The sequence below is a fragment of the Bactrocera dorsalis genome, chromosome 1 (genome assembly GCF_023373825.1).
Source record: "Bactrocera dorsalis isolate Fly_Bdor chromosome 1, ASM2337382v1, whole genome shotgun sequence".
Classification (NCBI taxonomy): domain Eukaryota; kingdom Metazoa; phylum Arthropoda; class Insecta; order Diptera; family Tephritidae; genus Bactrocera; species Bactrocera dorsalis.
This window is the reverse complement of record NC_064303.1, coordinates 8279526-8306301: the sequence shown is the minus strand read 5'-3', so window position 1 is coordinate 8306301 and position 26776 is coordinate 8279526. Positions and strand designations below refer to the sequence as shown.

Sequence of the window (26776 nt, the reverse complement as noted above, 5' to 3'; positions counted from 1 at the left end):
ACTTCTACGTATTTTATCACCGACTCTCGCAATGAAAACTGTTGCAAATGGAGCGTATTACAGCATCAACAAAACAAACTAGCGCTTCCGCTAGATATTTATTGGCTGGTTAATGTCAATGTTTGGTTAAATGGTCAAAAAGATCCCACTTTGACCGTAAAATAAAAGTCCTTTGGGAACCCAGAAACCTACTCCGGTTAGATTTCATGTATCGAGAACTTGTACTCTTCATTCATTTTCATTCATTTTCTCAAAGTTCTTGCAAGCTCATGAGCTTTCTTATTACCCGAGATCCTGCTTTAATCAGGCGCCCATACTACTCTTCACTTATATGGAGCGTACGGTACGGGCACCTGACTGGGCTGGGAAGGAAAGGTTTTTACAATTGATTTATTGACTTCATATACTTTCGTAGTAATTGCAGATATGTTTCAACTTTTTTTCTCAATATTTAATACTTACATTTTCATGAGCATCACGAGCATCACGACTAGCTAAAATAACACACCTGCCTCTGTGCACGAAGTTTCATTTGCGTTGCACTAATTTAAGTACTACTTGCGTATACTAGCAATCAATGAGTATCAAGCATACATACATATATGTGCATGAATTTGCATATACGAATATTTACTTATGTCAACTATTATAATTATATTTAAATAATGGCATAACAACCTGTGGCGCTAATTAGCACAGCTGCGGCGTTGATATGTGGCGAATTGAAGCGCGACCACCTGCGGTTCGTGTGTGGGCTTTTGCTGTAATTTGATTTTACATAAATGCTTTATATCACATTTAATTACACATCGCTTCATTAATATACTTAAATATTTGTAAACACATACAACACTACAAATTGAATGTGGTTGGCATGCTAAGAATTTGTAAGTCAACCGCGATAACGAAGGTAGGGAGTTTGGGGTGCGATCTACAAAGGGGAAGAAATTTGGCAAAGATGCGGCATTTGATTGAATGAAAGAAATATTTTTATTTTAAGAATACTCAAATCATACTTTGCTTCTCAACACACTTTGAATTGAATTTGCAGAGTTTCATATAGCAGAAAGGATTTCCAGTCACTTCAAACACATAAGTTGATATTCTCTGTAACAGAGCTAGCATTTGATATTGCTCAAAGCATTTTCTCTCGATATATATTTGAAGAGTATTCGATGATTCAATTATGAAATGCCTACTGGAAAGTCAGCGAAGAGTAATAGCCATAGAATACGCTACAAAATATTTGTGACTTTACCTTTGGTTCCCGGATACCATGTAGTATTTTTAGCTAAACACATTCTTCTTCTCTTTTACAACGCTTGCACGGTTATAGCCGAGTTTACAACAGCAAGTCAGTCGTACTTCCTTTTCACTATTTGGCGCCAACTGGAGATTTCAAGTGAGGCCATGTCCTTCTCCACCTGGTCTTTCCAACGGAGTGGAAGTCATCCTTTTGCTCTCTTGCTTCTCCCGGCGGTTACTGAGTCGAATACTCTCAGAGCTGGAGAGCTGGCTTTTCATCCATTCGGACGACAAGAACTAGCCAGCGTACCCGCTGTCTCTTAATTCGTAGAACTATGTCAATGTCGTCGTATATCTTGTACAACTCCTCGTTCCATCGACTGCGGTATTCGCCGTTTCCAATGCGCGAAGAACCATAAATCCTCCGCAGAACCTTTCTCTCGAAAACTCGTAAAGCCGATTCATAAGATGTTGTCATCTGCATTATATAGCAGGACGGGGATGATGAGTGACTTGTAAAGTTTGGTTTTTGTTCGTTGAGAGACGTGCTACAGAGTGGTAACCAATTAGACTTTATCTTGCTTGGCAGTAGATTTGGGAAAATACTCCAGCTGCACAATGTCTCTTAAGTTGGAGTAATGAAGAAGATGGAAGATATTCCATCTGAATCAGCTAAAGGCTGAGTATTCCCAAAATTGTAGTCCGCAGATTTCATTTTACAAATTTTTGAAGGCGTGTGGCACTGTGGTGAGCTCTATAATGTTTCTTAGTTGCCTCTTCCTCAAAAATAGAAGCTTTCTAGTTTTTACCCCATCGCCACTACCCCAAAATACGTTGGTAGCATGCCCTGTGTAGCTAGTACAAAGACCTATGAGTAGCTGTAGGGTTCATTGTTTCGAGCAATCCTTGAATTAGTTGAATGGTCTAGGGCAACTTAATGATTAAAATTCTCTTTCTTGGTGCCGATAAACACGTCTGCATTTTCTACTTACTGCCTTCTATACTTAGATGACCTAGATGATTTTGACCGAGATTCCGGCTGAGAGTTTAGTTTGTGCCTTCCCAGTAACACTTAGTCCTACGGATCTACGGTTCTACGGATTCGGATTACTACTTGGCTGTCCAACACACACACATTGGTATATTCTGTAATGCCAACAATTTCGGCCTAAAAGACTGAACTGTAGTCACTAAGTTCAAAGCTAGCTGGAAGACTACAGAAGAAGTTCGCTCTTATTCCTATTACACCCTTTGATCCATTGGTGAATACAGAGCTTTCGCCATTGGAACTCTTCATCACAGAACTATTGGTCCATTTTGCTTTACTGGCAAATAAAAACGTTGTGTTTAATTCTTCATGGGCCTTCTTTTTTCGTTCGCATGGCAAATTAGCTCGAGTTCCAGACCTTGTCTTTTATATCTGTTTCTATATATATTATAATACCCTCAGAGACGAAGAGCTAAGTTCCAATGGTCTAAAATCTTTAGCTGGCTCGCCGTAAGCATTGCATCTTGCTGCCTAATTTCACTTGAATAGGTATTATCCGGGAATTACTAATATCGAGGATAATCTCTAGAGTCTTTGTTGAGTTAGTTTTTAATGCGTCCGTAATCCCCAGCAAAAATACCCGCTGCTGTTTTTCCAGGCCTTTAATTCCGATTGTACCATAAATTGGTTACTTGGAATTTAAAAATATTTCTTCCTAATAAATTCGCTACCCGGCACAGTTGCGGTCTATTCTGAAACTATTTTGCTTTAATTAATTTGTCCGCTCACTTTGCTGGTGTTCGCCAAAAGAATTTCAAACAAATTTGAGTTCAAACCCAGCCACGCATTACATTGGTTAAAAGCGTCTTAAGTTTGCCAGTAGGCAAAGCGCCAACACACACACACACACATTCGCGTGCCATGCAGAGCCATTCGAATAAACAGTTATTCGTACATATGTAAACAAATTCACACTGCAAGGGTCAGAAAATCGGCTGGAGGCAAGCGAAAGTGCGCTTGCAGCGCCAAACAGTGCCAGCAGCTGACGCATATACACACATATACAGGCATACAAGTGTAGAAAAACATGTGCTTACATAAACTTGTGCAAAGGACATGCCACAAAATAAAAAAGTGAAAATGGTTCGTGGCAATTGTAAACGCTGCAGGACGTTTACTTTTGTGTGTGTGTCTGTAAGCCAGCGGCTTTGTGTACACGCACATTTTTATGCCCTTGCCACACGTTGCTACAGGGTATAATAGTTTAACGGTTGACTGTCTGTCTGTCCGTCCGTCTGTGCAAGCTGTAAATTGAATAAATATTGAGATATCTCGATGAAACTTGGTAGACGTGTTCCTTGGTGTAAGGCGAAGTTCATATATGGGTGTATTACAAGAACTCCTTCCGACAATCTGAAAATGAAAGAAATCGGAAGAAAACACCACTCACTTCCCACATAAGTTCCTTAGTACCGTATATGAGTTGAGTCAAGGTATCTCAGCGTCGTAATAAATTGGGCAGTCGGAAGTGGTCTCGCCATCAACCCAAAAAAACCGAGTTAGTTTTATTCACTAGAAGATACAAGATCCCGGTGCCACCGTTGCCACAAATGCGAGACATCCGTCTGCAATCGGGGGATAGAGTGAAATATTTAGGGTTCGTCGTGGATGGGAAGCAAAAAAGGCATGGTTCACTGTAGAGGAGTCATTGGAAAAATGTGGAGTCTCTTATCGAAAGTGGTCCTCTGGCTCCATGACACCATAGTCAAGCCCATTATGTTCAACGGAGTGTTTATGTGGTGAAAGGGCTCTAAAAAGACCACACTTGCAAATAAACTTGAGAGCGTTCAACGGGTGGCGCTCATCAGGATGTGTGGTGTATTAAGGTCCACGACATCTTGCAGTTAGTGCCCGTAAATATTTTCAGAAGGTGTATGCCTGCGAAAGTTACTATCAGACTCAGAGAAGCTGAGTTTATAAAAGAATACGTGTTCGAATACTCGGAAACCATCACACAATTTGACTTCCTACCAGATAACTTAGATCACGAAGTCACCAAACTGAACTCTGGCGGTTCCTTCTATACCCATATACCGGGGAGGGAGTTTTGTGTGGTAAGAAGCCGTGCCAGGAGAGGCTCAGTGAGTTTCTTTATGGATGGATCACAGCTTGGTGGAAGGTTGGTGGAGGGGTTTACTGTCAGCAGCTCTCTATCCACTCCAGCTTTAGACTTCCTGACTATTGTAGTGATTTCCAAGCCGAGGTTGCAACCATTAAGGTATATTAAGTATGTATATTTACAACGTCGGAGTGCAGCCTCCTCCAGAAAAGTGACCATCCACTCAGATAGCGGGGCGGGGATATCAATAAACTCATTAACAGTGCATTCAGGGTTGGTCAAGCAGTGCCTAACCTCACTGCCAATAGCACCGAGTCTTTTTGTGATAAGACTGGTATGAGTGTCAGGCCACAGCGGATATACAGGAAAGTTGATAAACAAGCAAAGAAAGGCGCCCTAAAATCGTTATCAGTAGAATGGGAGCGGGTCGGTGCTCGCGTATCATCTTTTGTCTGCTACTAGATAGTTGGGCTTCTCGGTGGAATATGGCCAGAGCTGGGCCACCATCGTTACATGCGCTGTCGCAAAATCCTTTTGGCCCAAGAGCGATTGAAAGAGATCTCGTGATCTCTCGGTAAGGCTTGTCTCTCCCTAGTTGTGTTGCTTTTAACAGGCCATTGCCCTATTGACATCCATGTGGTAAGGTTGGGAATCTTACCAGACACCATCTGCAGCAGCTGTATGGAAGAAAACGAGCTGGAAACAACTCAATACTTCTTTCCACTAAGTGTTATGCCAATTTATAAGTTCGAAAACAGAAATTCTTCCTTTCTTCTCCGATTCTCTGGTAGACGTTTTACATCTCAAGGTATTTCCCAGGTTTTGATTCCTGCAAGTTGCAAGAGTATAAAATGTCCGTTTGCACTCGTACTCAATCCTTCCTTACTTGTTTACTTTTGCATGCGTGTGTTTGCATGAAGTACCCGCTTGATTGTTGCTGGCCAGCGGCAGCCGGAATGTGGTGCAACAACAATAAAAAGTGCTAAGTTTAAAGTTGAAGGCTAATTTTGCAGCAGCAAGCGACCAAGGGAGTTCTGCGTAAGTGCCACAGCGCTTGTGGGTGACGGTGCACGGGGAGTTGAACTACTTGGGCTATTGTTTATGTGTGTGTGTGTATATGACTGCTTTATGCAAAATAAACTTTAATACTATTTATGCGGTAGTAGCTGTATCCCTTTGTGAATATATATATGTGTGTGTGTGTCTGCCATTGTTTCGCAGCAGTCAAGGACTGTTTGTCGAGTTTCAATGTTGCATGTTGAATATGGCACGCACGCACTCATACTTAGCATATGGCTATTTGCTGGACTCATAATGCCTTGCAAAAGTACGTACCGCGCAAACATAGCAATAAAATAAAGAATGGAAATTAATGAGCATGTGTGAGTGCGAGGTTATGCACTTTGATTTGATGGCTCAGCTGAGCGGCTAGTGGTGCATACCAACTATTAATGTTTAACTTTGAAAGTTAAGGCAGAAGTGCATACACTCTTTTATATTAAAGTTACAGGGTTATATAAGATTATATGAGTAATTAGAAATTTACAAGCAGACATATATACACAATATATAAACTTGTTGCAAGCTTAGTCATTAAGACCACTATAAAGCATAAAATATCTAAGCGTCAATGTGTTACCGTTATATTTTACTTTCATCATACATATTTTTTTTAATCACGTCCAGTTGCTTCCCAGAACTGTCCTAGCGCATAAAATAAGCTTTCTGTCAACATAGCAGACACCTAACCTCAAACTAGTATGCCACATTTTGTTGCAAGCTCAGTGCAATGTGTGCATACCTTCATCCTTTCTATTCTCACACAGCAATTGAACTTAATCCTTATTATGTTGTGCTTATGTGACTACTTACGGGCTTAAATTTATCCATAAACATGACTTAGCATACGTTGCATGCCACACATGAACTTTTTTTTATGTGTTGCTGTAAAAATGTCCTGCAGTTGCCATTGAAATTTGCTGCTATTGCAGAAATTTATAGTGTTGCACATATGTTTTTGCATAATTGTGGTCAAGTTGGACGAAAGACATTGTTGGAAGATGTAAATGACTGCCACATAACAAGTCAATTGAAAAGTTCCCGGTTTACTATGGTAAAACACATTTTTTTGGCAAAACTCGTTTTCTTCCTTCATTTGAATCATGATTATAGCGACCCTCCGAAACCATTTGTGTTTTACGATTTGTCTCTGGCTTCAAAAGAGGCCTCAGTTTCAGCGATCTCCTCTTAATTCGACGAAAATTTCTGCTCAGCGAGCATTATTTTGGGATCTGAGGGATTTCCTGCCCTCTCGTTGAAGGCCAGTTTTGGAAAATAAAGTGAATCCCGCAGTAATTTGAAGCCGAATTCATGGGTTTTTGCTATAGTTTTTACTGACTTACAGCATTGTTGTTGTTATAGCGGGTACCTAAGTCCCCTTTAGGATAGAAAGGATTAGCTAGGTTGTCGTCGACGTCATCAACCGGAAGGTGCAAGAAACGTGCTGTTTCGACGTGGTCGGACCAAATGTTGAGGGGTGTCAGATGAGTAGAGTTGGTGGGGCATGCAAAGAGGTGGCCAGTGTTATGCGGGGACTCATTGCACGCAGGATGTATATTGGATATGTCTGTCTAGTCTGTTCTGGATAAGTAGCAGTTTTACCTGCTACAGAGCGAAGCTGCGCAGAGAGCACTTTGGTTTCTCGCGGCACTCGAGCTTTTCGTCTGCAATTTGTGGTGGTTTGACTCCGAGTAAGCCATTTACTGAAAGTGAGTCGGTGAAGGTGTTGATGGCTCCATTGTGAATTACGGCATTGCATGTCGGAAGTTAATTGTATCCGAAGTCTGTTCGACGAATTCTAATTTCGTCCACGTAGTTGAGGAATGACCTCTTGATACTTCTAGGAGGCAGTTCCGCTCCAAGCAGGTGACTGCCTGGAGAAGATTTCATTATGCTCCTTAACTGGGAGCATACGGGCCTAACTCTGCAGGTGTTCGATAGTAGACATCAAAAGACATCTTGTCGTAGTTCGGAGTGTAGGTCTGGAGCTTCCTCCTCTGCGTTTCACTGCATCCAGGCGACCATATTGGTGCGGCGTAGTTAAGGACCGACTGGCCGATTGCCCTGTAAGTTGCCAACAACGTGTCCATTTCCTATGTGCTGCCGGCTAGCGAGGAGGATTTTATTGCGGCTCTGTACTTTGGCGATTATCGCGGGTCGTATGAGAAGCAAAGGAGCACATACAGTCAAAAGTCACACCTAAAATTTTAGGATTATTGAAAGTCGGAATCTTGACGCCATCGACAGCAATATTAAGATCAAGTTTGTACTCCTTCGTTCAGTTTGTAAATATGGTCGCTGTGAATTTAGTGGGGGAGAGTGTTAAGTTCCGTGCAAAGAGGAAGCGAAAGAGAGATATCTGTACGAGGTGATAGAAACCCCTCTGTTGACTGTGAGAGTTTCGTGACATGAAGTTATTCAATAGCGGGGAGAGAACACGACCCTGCAAAACCCATTGTTTAATTCCTCTCAGTTTTGAGTTTTTTCCTTGAAATAGTACGGATGATTGACGACCGCTCATGTAGTTTACAGTCCACCTCTTCAGTCCTGGAGGAAGCGTGGTTTTTTCGATGTCCTGCAGTAGCATTGTATGACTGACTGTGTCAAAGGCTTTTGATAAGTCCAACATACGAGGATCGTTCTTTCACAGGGTGCTTTCTGGTTTAGGCCACGAACTATATGGACGTTTATGACGCTATGTGCTAAGTTGGTACTGTGCACTTTTTGGAAGCCATGCTGGTGGTTTGCTAGGATCAGGTAGTGAGTGAAAGTCGGGAGTAGCAAAGCCTTAAAGTGTTTTCAATACTGGGGAGAGGAGAGTTATCGGACGATAGGACTCTCCTCTGTTGTTGGGTTTCCCAGGTTTCAGTAAAGCGACCACTCTTCCGACTTTTCACACATCGGGTGTTTGAAGAGTGGTCAGCAACAGGTTGAGGATCTGTGGGCGAGATAACTTACTCTCGTCGAGTCTAGATACTTTAGCATCAGCATATTGAATCCAACAGGGCGAATGGATTTGGATGATTTCTTTCTAGCCGACTGTGGCGAAAAACACCACACGCTTCGGAGCGGGCACTTGCGCGGTACCCACTTTGCACAGAGTTTTCTCATACTCCGATATTCGTGAATAATGTAATATACAAGTTCAGTTGATATCTTTAGAGTGTCTACTAACTCGAAGAGCTTAACGTTCGGGTAACTCAAAATTAATGTGGACTTTTTCTTATGTTTTCGTTAATAACAACCCATTTAGGCGTCCACTACATTCACCGTCTTCGGCGATCATTTCAACACGTCTAAACTTAGCATACCAATCCTTGATGGATGTTTTCCTATGGCAATGTCCGGAAACTCGTCATAAAGCCAAGTTTTTGCTTCAACTCTATTTTTTCCCTTCAAAAAGCAATATTATAGTAGCTCCACCTATGTGTTTGGCCGGGGCGTTTGCATTAAAGTGAAAATTTCATATAAAGTCGGTGAATGGTAAGTTGCGTGTTCCAGGGTTAATTCTTTAATGAATTATCCAACATTACATGTATCTATTGTCGACAGTGGAATCTCTCGGGAATTACGTCATCGAAGTTCCGCTTTACGAAGGGTTTGTAATTACTTCCTATATCGAGACTTACTTAATCTTAAAGTAAGCTTAAAGCTTTCATAAAGTTAATACGGATACTATGAGGATGGTCAAATCGGAACCTTGATAACCAGAACAGTTTTTGAAAAACCAATTTCATGTCATCAAGACTTGTAATTATTAAAAAGAAAAAAGTTCATGAAGTAATCTTCGTACTTCCGGAAATTGAAGACTTTTCCACTATACTTCCGGAAACTGAAGATATTCATTAACCACATATACTTTATAAATCTAGAATACACATCAGCCAAAGCGTCGCCTATGTCTGACGGCAAATGGACAAAAAGGCGTTACTCTTTTTTCTAAATAAAACTTCAGCGAGTCTGTTGTATAAAGCAGTCGTGAAACTAACAATGTTCGCAATCTGACAAGAAGTGGTTTTGAAATGTCAGAAGGCAACAAAAAAAGCAACAACAAGCAAATAACATGAATTAACGTCACTGCAGCAATAGGGCGGTTGGCGGCAAAAGTGGCAACTATAGCCCAAGCTGGGAGGCAAAAACGAAAGTAAAAAACAACATCAACAACAATTAACAGGTAAAAGGCTACAGCAAAACATTGCCAAGGAAAAATCACTACACTTTTATTTGTCACTTCCATTTGTTGGACACAACGTGTGACCGCAGCGAAAAGAAAAGCGCGCATATGGCGGCAAAAAGGCTATAAAATAGCAGACAGCAAAGAGTCAGCAAAAAGTCGAAACAAGGTAGATAAGAGTATGCGCAAAGGTAGAAAAATGCGCATAAAAAAAACAAGAAAAAACAGGAAAAAATTTAACTTCGCCTTATACCATTCACAAGTATGATGATTACTTACAACTGTGGTCGGATAGTTTGTATGGCAGCTATATGCTATAGTGATCTGATTTGAACAATTTTTATGGATATTGCAGCGTTGCTCAGGGTAATCATCCAAGCCAAATTTTGTGAAAATATCTTCTCAAATGAAAAAGTTTTCCATACAAGCACTTTATCCCGAACGTTCAGTTTGTATGGCAGCTATATGCTATAGTGCTCCGATCTGAACAATTTTTGCGAAGATTGCATCAATAGCTTAAAAAGTAATTCCTGCGAAATTTCGTGAAAATATCTTGTCAAATGAAAAAGTTTTCCATACAAGCTCTTTATCCCGAACGTTCAGTTTGTATGGCAGCTATATGCTATCTTGATCCGATCTGAATAATTTCTTCGAATTTTGCATTAATAGCTTAGATAGTAACCCATGCAAAATTTTGTGAAAATATCTACTTAAATGAAAAAGTTTTTCATACAAGCACTTTATTCCGATCATTCAGTTTGTATAGCAGCTATATGCTATAGTGGTCGGATATCGGTGTTCAGACAAATAAGCAGCTTCTTGTGAATAAAAAGACGTGTGTATAATTTCAGGCTAATATCTCAAAAACCCTGTTCAGGGTATATAAAATAGTTTGATATGTCGAATTGAAGGCACACGTGAAGGTGAGGTATACGCCATGGCGGCAAAAGCGGGATATTGCTGAGAAGAGCAACAAAAACGCATATGTAAGGATATGTACATGCACTTAGACGTATATATGTATCGTAGTACGGACACACATACATATTTACACACACCTATACAAGTAAGTGCCCCACTAGTGGCCGTTAGAGTAGTGCTTTCCGCCGAAACCTAGTGACATGCAAATAACTCGCAACAAATAGGCGTGTCAGCGGATGTGAGTGCTTGTTGCACTCACTTGTGTGCCGTTTTTTTGTTCTAGCAATTTTATTTTTTTTTAAGTATTTTTTTTAGCACTTTTTATTTTTTTTTTAGCACTTTTTATTTTTTTGTATTGTTGGTTTTGTTTTTGTTGCGCGCACTCTTAGTTGACATTTTAAATTTCTGTGTTGATGTCATGTCAGTTGAAAACTGCCCTCATCGCGTTCGCTTCCAAAAGCTCGCATGGATGTGCGTGTGCACACATATACATACGTATCACATGTACATACATATATATGTACATATATATATGATGGCGCAGTGCCATGTTAGTATGTTTGAATGCATGTTAGTCACTGCCTGGCATCTTAATGCACTTTTAGTTGATGTGCGTTCTGATATGTTGTTGTTTGTTGTTGTTGCGTTTTTTGTTTTGTTTTTGCTAAAGCTTTCGAGTGCAGAGTCATTTCCTCTGACATTATTCGGACACAACGGATGCATTTGTGAACACGCGTCAGCGTTGATGGCATGAGACGGATGAGAATAAAAATGTGTTGCATTCAAAAGATTTCGCTCGCAATGCGTTTTATCTGTGGTTGTCTCCAAAAAGTGGAAGGTGTAATGGAGTCGAAGGAAATTTTTCGTATTATTTTATTATTTAATTTTGTTACTTTAATATTAAAAAATAATAAAAAGAAATCCAATATTTTTCCAACAAATGACTTTAGTCATCACGATGAACCGGCGAAAACCGGCGGTGATCAAGCTGGGATTGGCGGTCAGGAAGGTTTTTCCAAGTCGGTTTTTGTTGGCTCGGCTATTGCTCCTCTACCGCTAGACACATAAATCGGGCCAGTTCTGTTAACGATTGGACGTCTGAAGGAAAAAATTGCCCAACACTGCCAGCTTTGGCTAATGGGATATGAATTATGTTCCATCAGAATAACGCCAGGCCACACATATCGATAGTCACTAGTTAGAAATTTCGGGAACTTCGTTGCAAAGTCCTAATGTATCTACCTTATGTCTGGGCTTCGTTCCGAGTGATTATTATCTCTTTCTGCTTATGGCGAATGAATTTGCGGGTAAAATTTCGTCTTAAAAGATGTGAAAATCGACTGTGCCAGTCTTTTTGATAATAGAGGAAAGGTTTCGAAGAGTAATTCTTTGTTTTCGAAAATACACTCCATAAAGCCAAATAAGACAGATAGTTGTGCTAATGTTACCTTCACGCTGCCTGTTGAGCTATGACAGTTTGTCCTTAGCCTTATAATTAATGCTCATTAACCATTTGAATTGACTACAATAAGTTGGTGCACAGGACAAGCGAAAATCCTGGAAAAACTCTTATATTGGATTTGAAAAGACCTATGAGGTGGCGAGTCTTAGGAAATTGTTAAGGCCCTCCTCGCCCGGTCTAATACGCAAAAGTAGCGGAGAGTGGATGGACAAGTACCAGGACTCATTGCAAGACCTAGTTAGTGTGCACTTTCCAGGCTATAAGAACGACGGAAGTCCTACCTATGAAGAGAGTAGTGCGGAAACGTTGCCGATTACATCTTTACGGAGAATAAAATAGAATTGGCAATCCGCTCATTCGACCAATTTAAATCTTTTGGTATGGACGGAATAATTCAAGCAATGCTACAGAATATAAAACTTAACAGCTGAAAACGCTAGAGAAAATCTTGGACGCGCACATTAGTGCCGCAGCGCCTCCTAGAAGCTTGTCCAAGTCGCATACACGAAGGGCAGATCAGTAGAGACCGCACTCCATGCACTGTCATTTTACATTGAAAAGGCTCTTGAATGTATGGAATACGCTCTTGGAGCATTCCTGGACATTTTTGGAATGTTCAACACCATCTTTACAGAATCTCTTCGGAATAGTATTCCGTCAATAGGTGTTGATACCGGTATGCAACGCCGGATCGGAAGCCTCTTGACCTCCAGACAGATAAGAGAAGAATGGAACGACGCTAAAATTACCAAGGAAGTCCGTCAAGGTATTCCGCAAGGTGGAGGGCTATCTCCGCTTCTATGGACATTGTTGGTGAATAAATTGGTAAGGAACCGGAATGGCAAAATAGCTAAGGTATTGGCATATGCGAACATTGGGGCTCTCCTCCTCTCTTAAGTACTGGTGTTACACAGCTATTGTAAGACAAATCTGCTCTACGGTGCAATAGTATGATAGGCAGGAAATCCACTAATCGGAAGTCAATAGAAAGCGTTCAATGGCTCGCTGCGCTGCGGCGGCTCCTGAATTGGTACCAAACCAGCTATCTATAGACTTCTTCGCTGAAAACTGCGCAGCAAAATCGGTGGGACGACTACTGGCTGCAGGAGAATTTACATAAAGAACCTTTGCGCACAGCTCGGTGGGTAATGGCGGTTGGGCAAACACCGACTACATGATCCCACTTTTCAACTGGGAAAACAGGTTCAGAGGTGAAATAGAATAAGATGGCTGGTGTAAAGTTGGCTCTAAAATGGACGACAGAGTTTGTGCGGAAATATATTGTACACAGTTAGGCATAAAGCAGCCTTTTAAGTTGACGGATCACTGCAGTATATAGTATTTCAAGATGGGGTTTTTGCTTTTGTGAAATCCGCGGCGTTGGCCTCTAATGTATCTGGCGGCAAATCCAAAGTAAACTGATACGTAGACAGCCAACCAGCAATCAAGGAAGTTACTTGACAGATTGAGTAGACTGGAAATGTTTTGAGCAAAGTACCAGGGAAGCAAGGTATCGTATTAGCAAGACTACGCTTTAAGCATCTGTGGTTCCCACGGTGTAATACACTTGAGGAGGTATCGATAATGAGGCCGCAAAGTCTGTTAAAATTCGCGTCAAGCGCAGCCATCCTAAAGAATGACTACTCCTCATGGATCTAGCAACTGAACTGCTAGTTCACTGCTTGTGTGAAAATTATTAAAGATCTCTTATAGGCCGGATACTATTATTTGGTACTAGTTAGTTAAAAGAGCTGCTGTATCTTTGAAGTGATGAGCCGTTACTCGTTTAGCGCTCGTTTTTCTTAATGATAAGTTTCGTAAACTGTCGGCCTAGCGGTTTCTTAATATTTCTTTTGTTCAGTTTGTGAAAGAACTGACCTTAATTTTCCGTGGAAGCGAAACTCACTAAAGAACTGTTCATTTTTCAATCAGAACAGTCTGTTTAAACTGAAGAACTTCAATAATATTCACGTGCGCATTCCGCAAAAGCGATAGGAATTTTTATTTACTCGTACTCTCTGCTGCAGGGCATGCAACTTACCGACGCAGACGGCGCTGCCAGCGCTTCATTGTGTGCGACATTGCTCGCATTTTTGAAATATTTATCGCTCAACACTCATTTCGGCGGTGGTCCCATATCATTCACGCTGACATTTGGCATTTTCACATTTTCCCCATTTTCACTTTTGACATTTGGCGACATTCGCTCGCATTGAGCTCATTAGCATTACACGCTCGGCGATGGCGGCGGTTTCGGCGAGTTTCACGAGTGCACATTGCATAGAATGCGGTGCTTTACGACCGCCAGCCAACGCCGTTGACCCGCCGCCAGCAAATACCGCGTGTGCGTTGCAAATTGCGCTAAATTGTAATGAATGTGGTGTGGTGAGTTGTGGTGTATTGTGGTGGCAGCGGCTCGGCTTGGTGGAATGACGCAAAGGCGGTTCATTTCGCTACGTCGGCCACGGAAATCATTTAACTTTGCGAAATTGAAATTGGAAATTTGTGCGACCACAATTGCTGCAGTTTCTAAACTCCAGCACCACGCTGACGTGACACGAACTTGCACATAGCTGTGGCAACATTATCATATTTGCATTATTAACTTTTGCCGGGTTCACCATTGTCGCAGTTGTTGTCGGTGTTTGTTGTTGTGCGCACACCTGTTTGACAAATTATCGAATGCAAACAGCAGTAGCTTTACCATAAATGTATACATATCTATATATTTATGCATATATGTAGGTACGCAGGTATGTATGTATAGCTACTTCACTGCCGCAATCGTGAGTTTATTACGTTCTCGACTCCGTCTCAGTTGTGCGAATGACTTTATTGCCGTTCGCCGTTTTAACTGGCTCTATTATATGTAAATATGTATGTATGTAGGTATATGCTCTCAATTTTTATATAGAGCGCACTTTAACTTTCGCTTTAATTTACTAGACACCTTCTTGCTGCACTTGCATATTAATTAACCTCGTCACCGGCAATATTCCATTATGTCGTATATACAGTCATGCTAATTAGTATGTCGACTAAAATGTTTTTAGAATTGATTTATTATTGTATGTACCCACCTGATTGGATAGATTGAATTTCTAGCTCATGAAATTTGAATTTCGTGTACTCGGACGGAAGCATGAATGAGATAAAAAATCATATCTTTGGAATGTATTGCAACTAAAAACAAGTAAGGAAGGGCTAAGTTCGGGTGTCACCGAACATTTTATACTCTCGCATGAGAGATTTACCGATATTTTCGTTGAAAAATTAGGTTAGGTTAGGTTAGGCACTGAGTTCTTCGTGTTCGATATAAGTGACCTTGAAAAGTTATAGTCCGTTCACGACAATTTTTCCACAAGGGATACCTCAGCTCAAATACCGTATTTGTGTAAAGTTTTATTCCGCTATCATCATTGGTTTCTAATGTATATATTATATAGAGAAGGCATCAGATAGAATTCAAAATAGCGTTATATTGGAAGAAGGCGTGGTTGTCAACCGATTTCGCACATATTTCGTAAATGTCATCAGGGTGCTAAGAAAATATTATATATCGAATTTAATTGAAATCGGTAGAGTAGTTCCTGAGATAGGGTTTTTGGTCCATAAGTGAGCGACGCCACGCCCATTTTCAATTTTTAAAAAAGCCTGGGTGCAGCTTCCTTCTGCCATTTCTTCTGTAAAAATTAGTGTTTCTGACGTTTCTTGTTAGTCGGTTAACGCACTTTTAGTGATTTTCAACATAAGCTTTGTATGGAAGATGGGCGTGGTTATTATCCGATTTCCTCCATTTTTTAACTGTATATGGAAATGCCTGAAGGAAACGACTCTATAGAGTTTGGTAGACATAGCTATAGTAGTTTCCGAGATATGTACAAAAAGCTTAGTAGGGGGCGGGGCCACGCCCACTTTTCCAAAAACATTAGGTTCAAATATGCCCCTCCCTAATGTGATCCTTTGTGCCAAATTTCACTTTAATATCTTTATTTATGGCTTAGTTGTGACACTTTATAGGTTTTCGGTTTCCGCCATTTTGTGGACGTGGCAGTGGGCCGATTTTGCCCATCTTCGAACTTAACTTTCTTATGGAGCCAAGAAATATGTGTACCAAGTTTCATCATGATATCTCAATTTTTACTCAAGTTACAGCTTGCACGGACGGATGGACAGACGGACGGACGGACAGACAGACATCCGGATTTCAACTCTACTCGTCACCCTGATCACTTTGGTATATATAACCCCATATCTGACACTTTTAGTTTTTAGCAACTTTGTTGCGAGGGTATAAAAAGATGTTAGCTCGAGAGGGAGCCTAATCAGAATGATCGCTTAAAGCAATACAAACAATGTGGATCTTCAAAAAAATATATTTTTTCTTGTTTTTTTTTTTTTTGTCAAAAAGATCGTAGCTCAACAAAGATAACATATTTAGATTGGTCAATAAGCCTATTTTGCATTTATTTCTTTGGCACATACATTAAATTTCAAATTTATCTCACACCTTTAACAATTCTTACTTCTTTGTCGATATTTTCAAATCTGGTTCGTCAAATAGTTCATATGATGTTTCTGGCTGCAATAGGCCCTGCGGTACCGGGCCTACATCGCGACCAGAAAGTACTGGTGGCGGCATATCTTATGGTCATTCAAATATTTCTTCATCATCATTATAAGTAGAACTCCAGAACTCTGATCGCTCGCTTCGACCACAATAAATTATAACCGCTTTGCACTGTTTCTCGCCTTCCTAAAAATGTGGTTTTCATAATTTTATCTTGAAGACTATACAATCTTCTCGGTCAGACTTTATTGGTTTAAAGTGTGGTGCAGAAATGTCCACACCTGTCCAATAAAGGGTTAAAGTTTTTTATTAATGATCTACCGTGATGAAAATAATTCATTTTTAACGGCTAAAATTATGAAGTTTATCACAAACTTTTTTTAGACATGTAAACCACGGTAAACTTTATAAAACATTGAATAATTGTTCCATATATCATTATCGATTCATAGTTGTTTTACATCGAAACAAAATTATCTAAAACGAAGTAGTGAATAATTATGCAGAAACGGATATTATCCTTGCTTGTAGCCATTGTGGTTATTCAGGTATATACATAAGTTATTGACCTAAAAATTAGGCTTATAGCCTTTCCTCTTAACAGTTGGTAGCTGCACAGTTTTACAACTATGGATACCGAAATGAGCCACCGCCTCCTTTACCAATGACAGAAAGACCAACAACCTACTCACAGGAAGGACTACCACCACCAAGAAAACCATATCCCTACTATAATGATGAACTAGCGGCTGCAGAAGTATTTGATTGAGCACAAGAAATGTCGTTACCAGAACTTTCTGGACTATTGTTCTCAGAAACATCATATGAACCATTTGACAAACCAGATTTAAAAATATTTACGAAGAAGTGGGGCAAGTAAAAAGTGTGAAATAAATTTGAAATTTAATGTATGTGCCAAAACTAAATGCAATATAGACTTTTAGACCAATGTAAAAATAAAATTCTTTCTTTGAGCTATGATCTGTTTGACAAAAAAAAAAAAAAAACAAGAAAAAAATATTTTTTTTAAGATCTATATTATTTGTATCCGGGGCTGTTTTCTACATTTCATTGTGCGTGTTTTTACGTGGCGGGTCCCAAATCCAGCGTACAATCCTGGGGAGGAATGTTCGCCTTCTCACTTTACCTTGCTTCAAACGGATGTTTTTTTGGCTACCCTGAGAATACTTGGTCTAAGACCGGAAGTCGTCATATGTACAAGAATCGTGTCTGACCATTCCCAAGTGAATGGCGCTCAGAGAACTTTCCTTACTTGCTTGAACTTCTATACATGACTTTATTCTCGCAAATAAGGTTCTATCGTACTGTGGGAGAGATTAAAGCCCAAAGTCAACAAATTGAGTGGACGTTATCAGTATGGCTTTAGGCCTGGAAAATCAATCAACATCACCATGAGCCAAATCTTGGAAAAGACTCGTGAAAAGAGGTGTCTACGAGTACGACAGTAAAGAAAAAGAAGATTTCCAAAGTAAACAAATAAATCTAAAGAAATAGTCTTAGCTTCACAAAGTGTGATGTAAAATAACGAAGTTCCAATACAGAAATACTATAATTGTATGACAACTGACGACATGAAATTCCAGACGCCAACCAAAGGATTAAATAGTGGAGTTTTATTTCATTACATGTAGCGCCATCCTTTCCTTTTACATAGTTTTTTGCTTACTAAAATATTGTGTAGAACATGAGTTACAGCGTTGTGAACAACCTCACCTTGAAAAAAATGAGTTCTTGCTTCCTGTACTAATCTGGCTGATTGGTTTTTTTAGAAACAAAAAAGCATAAGTGGGGCTTTAATCTGTAAAGCTAAGTGCACGGAATACATTATTATCAACAATTTTGGTAGACATTTGCGTTTTGTTTTTTGTGTTTTTCTAAAACTTCCCTCGATACGATTACTTGCTCGCTCACGACTGCCGCGATTCGGGCCCTGGAAAATCAACAAACGGCCAAATATTCACAGCTTCTTAAAAAAAGGCGTGTTTAAATGTGTAGAATGATCCACCATTTGCCATAATTGTTGCAAAATTAATTCAAGAATCGAATTTTTCGAGTTATGAACTCAATTACCCAGCTCAAAAGCTGGGGCTCTCTATTGAAGAGAATATTTCTTAACTGCTTCAGCACGCTACATTCTTTTCGAGTTATGGCTTTCTTACTTGAAAGCAATAAAAATTAATGAACGGCTTATTTTATACGAATATTGATATACTTCGTAGCTAATTCTATTAAATGTCTAATTATATATGCTCAACATCCTACTTTACTTTTAACCCTTGTAAAATATTCACATAAAATATACATGATGTTGCTGAAAGATTACAAGTAGGAATATCAGACGTGATTAAATGAACTCAGTCTAAAAAGAATATCGTTACGAATATATTTTTTAGAATGCGCACTGACTCAGCAATGTCCTGAAAATTTTGATAGTTTTTATAGTCCTCAAAGGCAGTTAGATGGTCCGAGCTCTGATCGCTTTTCGTCGTCTACAATAAATTTTTAACGTTTCACATTCTTTTCATAGCGCAGGCATCATCAGATCAACATCTGAAGTAATTCCAATTTCAAAAATCTCTCTCAAGTTGGATCTCCATGGGTGAGTCGAAAACTACTTAAATACTTGTACATATATAGCAATCAATGCCTCTCTCACTCTTTTCTCAAAATTCAACTTCTAAGTAATTCACGTCACAGAGCAAGTCGAGAGCCTTCTAATGTAGGAAGGGGGCATAACCGGTTATTTACTCGTATACCTCCTAGTAAATAAAAGCAATTTAGTTTTATTTGTATGGACAGCGAAGCCGTTCGTTTCCGCACAGCTAACAACTACATACATTGAGAAGGTAAACGGTAGTTAGGAATTTTCCTTTAACCGTGAGAGCAGCATCATCTGCATAAGCTATCACTCGACAGTCTCGTCCTTCGAATTATCTTTGCAGACCATTTACAACTATGATCCAAAGTAAAGGAGACTGTGTCTATTACGTTGTCAAATTTGAATAGGAAATGTATACACCCATGCGATAAAGGGTTAAAGTTTTCATTGGTGACCTAACGTTATGAAACAAATTTAATTTTAATGGTTATGAACTATGGAAAAATATATAAAATGCTGTTCTTTGTAAATAACTGTTTCATTATCGAAAACGCAAAAGTCATAATGATGCAGAAGATATTATACTTGCTCGTAGCCATGGTGATTATTCAGGTAGATAAATTATTCACTTAAAAACTAAGTTTATAGCCTTTCTTCTTTCCAGTTAGTAACTGCTCAGGATAGGGGAGGAGCCAAGGGCTGGCCCATAATACCAGTAGAACATATTAAGATACTTGAATCATGATAACAAGCTGTTTTAATTCTTGTATCTATTTCAAAACTGAATAAATAATCTTACGAAAAATATCGAAGTTTTAATATAAAATTTCAGTCAATGCCAATTATAGGTTATGCGTGTGCTGAAAAAAGAAAGAAAACAAAAATTCATTGTGCAGTCCTTTTAGTTATCAAACCCGCTAGTGACAGAATCGAGATTCTCGATCAATTGCCTTGTAACCAAAACATTTGAGGATCTCTAAGTTCTAACGCCACTGCAGTTAAATTAGGATTTATTTTATGAGAAACTTTTCGTTGACCAGCTTTTGTGCGACTACGAGATCCTTCTGATCTAGAGTAGAACGCAGGAGATCTATTGAACAACTTGCCCTGATCACAGTTCATCTCACCACTACTAGGAGTTTTTACTAAACATTGTCCAATAGATATTACAGCCGTAAGGCTAAAAGTTTTGTTGGACCTTAGTCGACAACATTGTATGGATGAAGGTAAGGTGGAAACAGCTCGACACTTTCTCCTCCATTGTGAAGCCTTTGCATGACTGAGGCTGAAACATCTCGGTAATATTACTTTCAGCAAACCATAAGGCATCGACTATGTCTATGTGATATAAAGCCTACAAAGGTGGTCCAGAGATCCTTATTAAAAACGTAAAAGATGTGGTGCTTGAAAATCGTAAGAAAAGTGCTAGAGCTCGACACCTCTAGCGAATCTGTTTAAATGATTTTGGTGGATAATTTCTGCATGAAATACGTTCTTGCTCGATTTGTCCAAATAAAGCTGCCGGTAAACAGGTCTCTTTGAACATGCCTGACCATTCAATCCCACTTTCAGTTGACCGAATCTAAAGCCAACAAGTAGGGAAGGGCTAAGTTCGGGTGTCACCGAACATTTTATACTCTCGCATGATAAAGTGATAATCGAGATTTCCTTATCCGTCATTTACATATTTTTTTATTTTTTTGCTGTAAAATTAATTAGAATTACATAAATTCTGAGAGATTTACCGATATTTTCGGTGATAAATTTTTTCCAAAAAAATTACGTCCAAATATGCTCCTCCCTAATGCGATCCTTTGTGCCAAATTTCACTTTAATATCTTTATTTATGGCTTAGTTATTACACTTTATAAGTTTTCGATTTCCGCCATTTTGTGGGCGTGGCAGTGGGCCGATTTTTTCCATCTTCGAACTTAACCTTCTTATGGAGCCAAGAAATATGTGTCCCCTATATCTGACTCTTTTATTTTTTGGACTTACAAACAACCGTTATGTGAACAAAACTATAATACTCTCCTTAGCAACTTTGTTGCCAGAGTATAAAAACAATATCGTTACAAAAGCATCTTCTAAAAGACCTAATACTATACAATAACTGAAAAATATTGGTTGCTTTTATATTCTTAAAGCCACTAAGTCGTTCTCGTCGACCATAATAAATGGCGTACAAAATGTGGTCTAAAGTTTTAGAAATAATTCTCTCTCTCTCTCTTCTCAAGTTGGATCTCCTCATATCAGTTAAAAATGTATGCTTGAATTTGAATAGCGGTGCAGAAATGTCCACTCCTAAGCGATAAAGGGTTAACGTTATCATAAGTGACCTACCGTCATGAAACAAATCTAATTTGAACGGTTAAAATTTTGAAATCGACCATAAACACTTCTACGAGATGTGAACTGTGGAGAAACGTATAAAATGCTGAATAAGTTACCTATAGATGTTAGTACCAGTTTATCACTATTATATATATTTACAAAACCATCTAAAACGTAGAAGTGTATAATGATGCAGAATGCGATATTAGCCTTGGTCGTAGCCATGATGGTTATTCAGGTAGATATACTATATTACGCGACTAAAATTTAAGTTTATAGTCTTTCCTCTTTACAGTCAGTAGCCGCGCAATTTATACAAAGTGACGATCAATTCATACCGATAAAGATGTAAAAAACCAAGACCACAATCCCAAGAAATGGAAACCAGACATTCTACTCACAAGAAGGACTATCACCAATAAGAAAAAAAACACACACAAAAAAACCTAAATGATGACTTAGCGACGGAAGATGTGTTTGATGGACCAGATTTAATAATTATAAAGTAAAACTTTAAATTCATTGTATGTGCATAATAAACTGATGAACATTATAAGTATAGACTTTATTGTATTATATATGGAACAGATAAATTTCAAGGATCATAGAAACATCTTAAATGCAAAAGAGTTAAGAGGAAATGCCTTAACAACCCTATTCGGTACGAGATGAAAGTTTGAAAAGCGTCTTTAGCTATTATCGCATAAAATTAGAATCAACGGGTAAGAAAGACTAAATTCGGGTGTAAACGCACATTTTATACTCCCTCAATCTTTAAAGATCAATTTCGGAAAATATTTACAGGTACTGACACAACTCTATATTAAATAATAGCATACATTGTTTTATTCCATATATTGGTGCTATAACTCAGACTAAAGAATGCTCAAGATGAGCCAATTCAAAAACAGACATCACCAGCGATAGTGTCATGGAGTGTAATGGGGTATAATCGTGCTATAGTTATTGGGCTATACCCAATTCCTACTCTTGCGTACTCACCGTGCACCCTGCAAACGTAAGAAATCCTTGTGAAAGTAAAAGCGGCGGTGATGTCCAAGAAATGCACGGGACGAGCACGAAGCTGAGTAGGTCTTGTAACATTTACTAAAGCGGCCTTATAAAGGAGCGCAAATTGGGTGTGGGAATCGTGGTGGGACAAAGACTCAGTCATCGAGTCCTGGCATTCATTCTGGTGGATCAACATAACATTGATTTGAGATATAGGACGATATGATCAAAAATGCCTATTATGAACGTCTGGACCGAGCTTATGACGGTTGCCCTCGTAAAGATGTCAAAATTGTGTTTGGCGACTTTAACGCCAGGGTGGGCAAAGAAGGTAACTTTGCTCTGATCGACTTCGCAGGGACCCGAAATATGGTTGTCTGTTCTATTAGATTCGAGCACAAGAAAATTCATAAAGCTACTTGGCTGTGTTCATGATGCGACAGATGGACGACATGTCTCCGGTGTCCCTGACGTGTATACGCTCCGAGCACCTAACTTCGACTCGGACCATTGTCTTGCTGTATCGAAGATACGCGCGTCTCTGTACAGCAATGCACGCTAGTCAACAAACGATGTCTAGAAGCTAGAATCACAACTAAACGGGAGATGACGAACCAGATTCCCCAGTCGATGTTGATGGAATAGTTGTTCCATTGCCCGACTATGATGAGGCTCAGCGGCAGGGTTCGATAGATTACCGGCCGAGCTATTCAAACACGGCGTCGAAGAACTGGCAAGATACGTGTATCAGCTTCTTTGCTAAATGTGGTCGGATGAAAGCATTCCGAACGTTTGGAACCTAAGAGCGCTCTACCCAAAATGTGGACCCCATCATCTTGCCAATTATCGTGGGATAAGCCTCCATAATATCGCATATAAGATCTCGAGCGTAGTGTGTAACAAACTGAAGCCCACGGTCAACAGTATGGCGTGGAAAACATCCATGAAAGGAAGATCGACACACATCACCTCTTCTTCGATTTTTAAGCCCCCTTCGACAGCACGAAAACGAACTGCCACTTTTCCGCTATATCTGAACTTGGTAGCCCCGCAAAGTTAATACGGCTGTGTAAACTGACATGGTGCAATACGAAAAGCTCCGTCAGGATCGGGAAGATACAATCTTCTATAAGGGTGTACAGATATTGATATCATTGGCCTCAACAAACGCACCGTTAGTTCTACTTTTTCCACGTTGAACGAAGCAGCAAAGCAATTGGATCTGATAATGAATGAGTGCTGGACGAAATATCTCCTGTCATCAATCAAACTGCCAACGCATTCGCTTCTATCCTTGAACCAGGATTAATACTTGTACCAACAACAACGTCAGCCTTGAAATAAAAGGCATAATAATTCTTGCTAACAGGTGCTATTTCAGACTAAGTAGGCAATTGAGAAGTAAAGTCCTCTCTGGACGAACAAAGACCAAATACTACAAGTCACTCATCATCGCCGTCCTGCTAGTTGAGGCCAAATTGATAATATTCGCTGGAACCTTTCACTTTCTGCTGAATTTTCTTTATCAGTTTTGTCACTACTCCCTGAAATAATAATTATTCCTGACAATTTGATTTCCCAAATGCGCAAATTGTCAGTGTTATTTTACTTAGCCACTGACGACATTGTTTCGTTTTAGAGCAGAACACACTCCATTGTTGCTGCCGAAATGTTTGTTACCGATATGCATTTGTCTCAACAACCTGCTCCTCCAACACACGACCAACAGAACTCTCTCCGATACTACTTTTAATTTGCAACCATCGTACACCACTTTTTCTCAGCTTCAGTGTTACCACCCGCAACGCTTGTCGGTCAGCACTCAGCACTGAGCAGTCGTTAACATATTTGCATACGATTTTAATGGCACTTTTCACTACCATCGCCTTAATGCTGCACTTGCCGTCATCGCCTTCACCGATTATTTCACCGATTGCTTTGTCACTGTGTTTGTTGCTGTCGTTGTTTTAGTTATTTTGTTGCCGCTGTCATGGTAGTGATTTGCATTGGTCGCCCAGCCGTCCAGTCAGTCGGTTTTTCTTTTATTGTTCCGGTTGTTTGTTGCTGCTGCTGCTGCTGTTGTTCGGTTGCTTTGTGCCACTTTGGTGAGTTACAAGCAGTTTGGTGTTCTTGCACTTGTTCCGGGTTTGGTATTGCTCTTCCACTTGTCGCTTGTTTTGCCATGTGTTGCTGCGCTTAACAATGCTTTTGCAAATCCAATTGCGCTTCTCCCATGTTGCCACTTTTTCCGGCAATGACATTCATTAAAAATTTCGTCTCTCTCCGGTAATGATGTTAATTGAATTTGATTTGATATGCTGCCCTCTATTCATTTTGTTCTCTTGTTGTAGCGTTTGTCAGCGTCGTTTTGTTATTGCTTTTGCCTTCTTTACTTTGTTATTGTGCACAGCTCTCTTTTATTGTGTTTTTGTTTTTGGTTTTGTATTTGCTTTTGGTCATGTTCACTCGTGCCATTTGCATTTTTCCATTTGCCATTACGGTTCGGAAATTTGTATGCATTTCTTGCAAATTGCGCCATTCATTCGGGTGTTAAATTTAATTGTCGTCCTTCACGTTTGCCAACTCAGTGACTGTCGCTCTCGTGCGAAGGTGTACTCGCTGTGACAGTTGGGAAATTTATGATCGCACCAATTTGTTTAACTTGACACAATGCAAAATAGTAGTTGACATTGATTGGTGTTTGGCCAATGCTTTGCTGCTTGCAAAGAAATTTGAATAATTCATTGCTTGTTCTTCTTCTTTTGAAATTTACAACTCTTCGTGTTGATTGGTTGTGTTGCGAAAGCGCATTGCTTTTGACAGCAAGCGGATTATAGAAGGTTTTGAGAGTGCCAGCTGCTTTTGAATTGCAAACTTAAGATATTTTTGGTTTTATTTCTTTGTGAAATAAAATCGATTGCCGCGTGAAGTTGCTTGTTAGGCAGTAGCTTTGAATAAACGCCTTAAATTCAAATTAAATGCGTGGGCTTTGAACCTGAGTAATGGTGAAAAGTTATCGGGAAAGAAATTGACGACATTTTGTTGGGTGTAAAGAGATTGTGTGAAATGTAGATCTGATCTGAACGATGGTTCAAAACATAGGCATTAAAACTCTCTATGTATTGAAAGTTAGGGTTCGGAACTTAGGTAATAATACTCTCTATGAACTATTCTAGTTCTAAAGTCTTCTCATATTTCTTGAAATTTGTAGATTCCCTTTCAAAAGAAATGCGCTGTTTTGGCGTTCACGAATGAATCAACTAATTTTTGATACTCTATTTTGATGGCACTATGAACGGAGTAGGGTGCTCCTATGGACTGTGTAGGCAATTGAAAAGTAAAGTCCTCTACCGACGAACAAAGGCCAAACTCTACAAGTTCCTCATCATTCCTGTCCTGCTATATCGTGCAGAGGCATGGATAATGACATCAAGTGATGAGTCGTCCTTGGAAGTTTTTGAGCGCAAAGATTTATGGCAACGGCGAGTACCGCAATCGATTGAACGAAGAGCTTTGCATCGAGATATATGGCGACATTCATATGTCGTTCGCTAGGTCATCTCGTCCCGACGAAAAAGAAGACTCCAGTTATGAAGATTCTCGATTCAGCAACCCGCCGCTGGATGCAGATGAAGACATCCGCATCGATCGGAACAAAGAGAGAGAGAATCGGAGTCAGTAAGGGCATTAGGTGAGTGAGACAAAACTTCTCAACCGCAGTTTACAAATTTCCCATTAGTATATTCGCACGTTTTTAGAAGCTTATAATACAGCACGCCCTACTGATTGGTATAAAGATCGATCGACCAAAAGAAAATGAAAATATAGACTAACTGACAGTTGCCTACGATCAGTAAGATAAGATAATATAAATAGATGAGGATTGTACCGCGACCTTAGCTCATATTGATAGAGTCCAATAAACTGCTAGGTGCTAGTGAGGCGACGTGATCCCTATTTGGAAATATGGATCCCAAAACATTTATTCTGCGTCTGCATACTGCATATTTAAGCATGCTGAGATTATAACTGCTCATTAGCAAGTTGATGTGGCGCACACTCCTAGCGAATTGACTTCACAAGCAGGGGTGCTGTAAGTGCCGCTGGACTACCACTTGATTGTACTAACCTTAAGCAGTAGCTCGAGAGGGGAATCATTCCATTCAGCCTTCTTGTTGAAGTTTACGCTTTTGATAATGTTGTCTCTTGGGAGAAGATACACAGATACAATATTACACAACTTAATTCTTTCATCCGCTGATATGAGATTACC

General features: G+C 39.6%; 3 long non-coding RNA genes across 3 annotated transcripts; all 3 read left to right on the top strand.

Annotated features, from left to right (window-relative positions):
* The first annotated feature begins 16947 nt into the window (after positions 1-16947).
* LOC125776335 (uncharacterized) lies at positions 16948-17354 on the top strand. The gene is made up of 2 exons (XR_007421639.1): positions 16948-17086; positions 17143-17354. It is a non-coding gene; the product is annotated as an uncharacterized LOC125776335 (long non-coding RNA).
* A 2343-nt stretch (positions 17355-19697) lies between these two features.
* LOC125778747 (uncharacterized) lies at positions 19698-19956 on the top strand. Its single transcript, XR_007422894.1, has 2 exons — positions 19698-19770; positions 19823-19956. It is a non-coding gene; the product is annotated as an uncharacterized LOC125778747 (long non-coding RNA).
* Positions 19957-21460: 1504 nt separating this feature from the next.
* Positions 21461-22053, top strand: LOC105221801 (uncharacterized). Its single transcript, XR_852416.3, has 2 exons — positions 21461-21730; positions 21788-22053. It is a non-coding gene; the product is annotated as an uncharacterized LOC105221801 (long non-coding RNA).
* The last annotated feature ends 4723 nt before the right edge of the window (positions 22054-26776 follow it).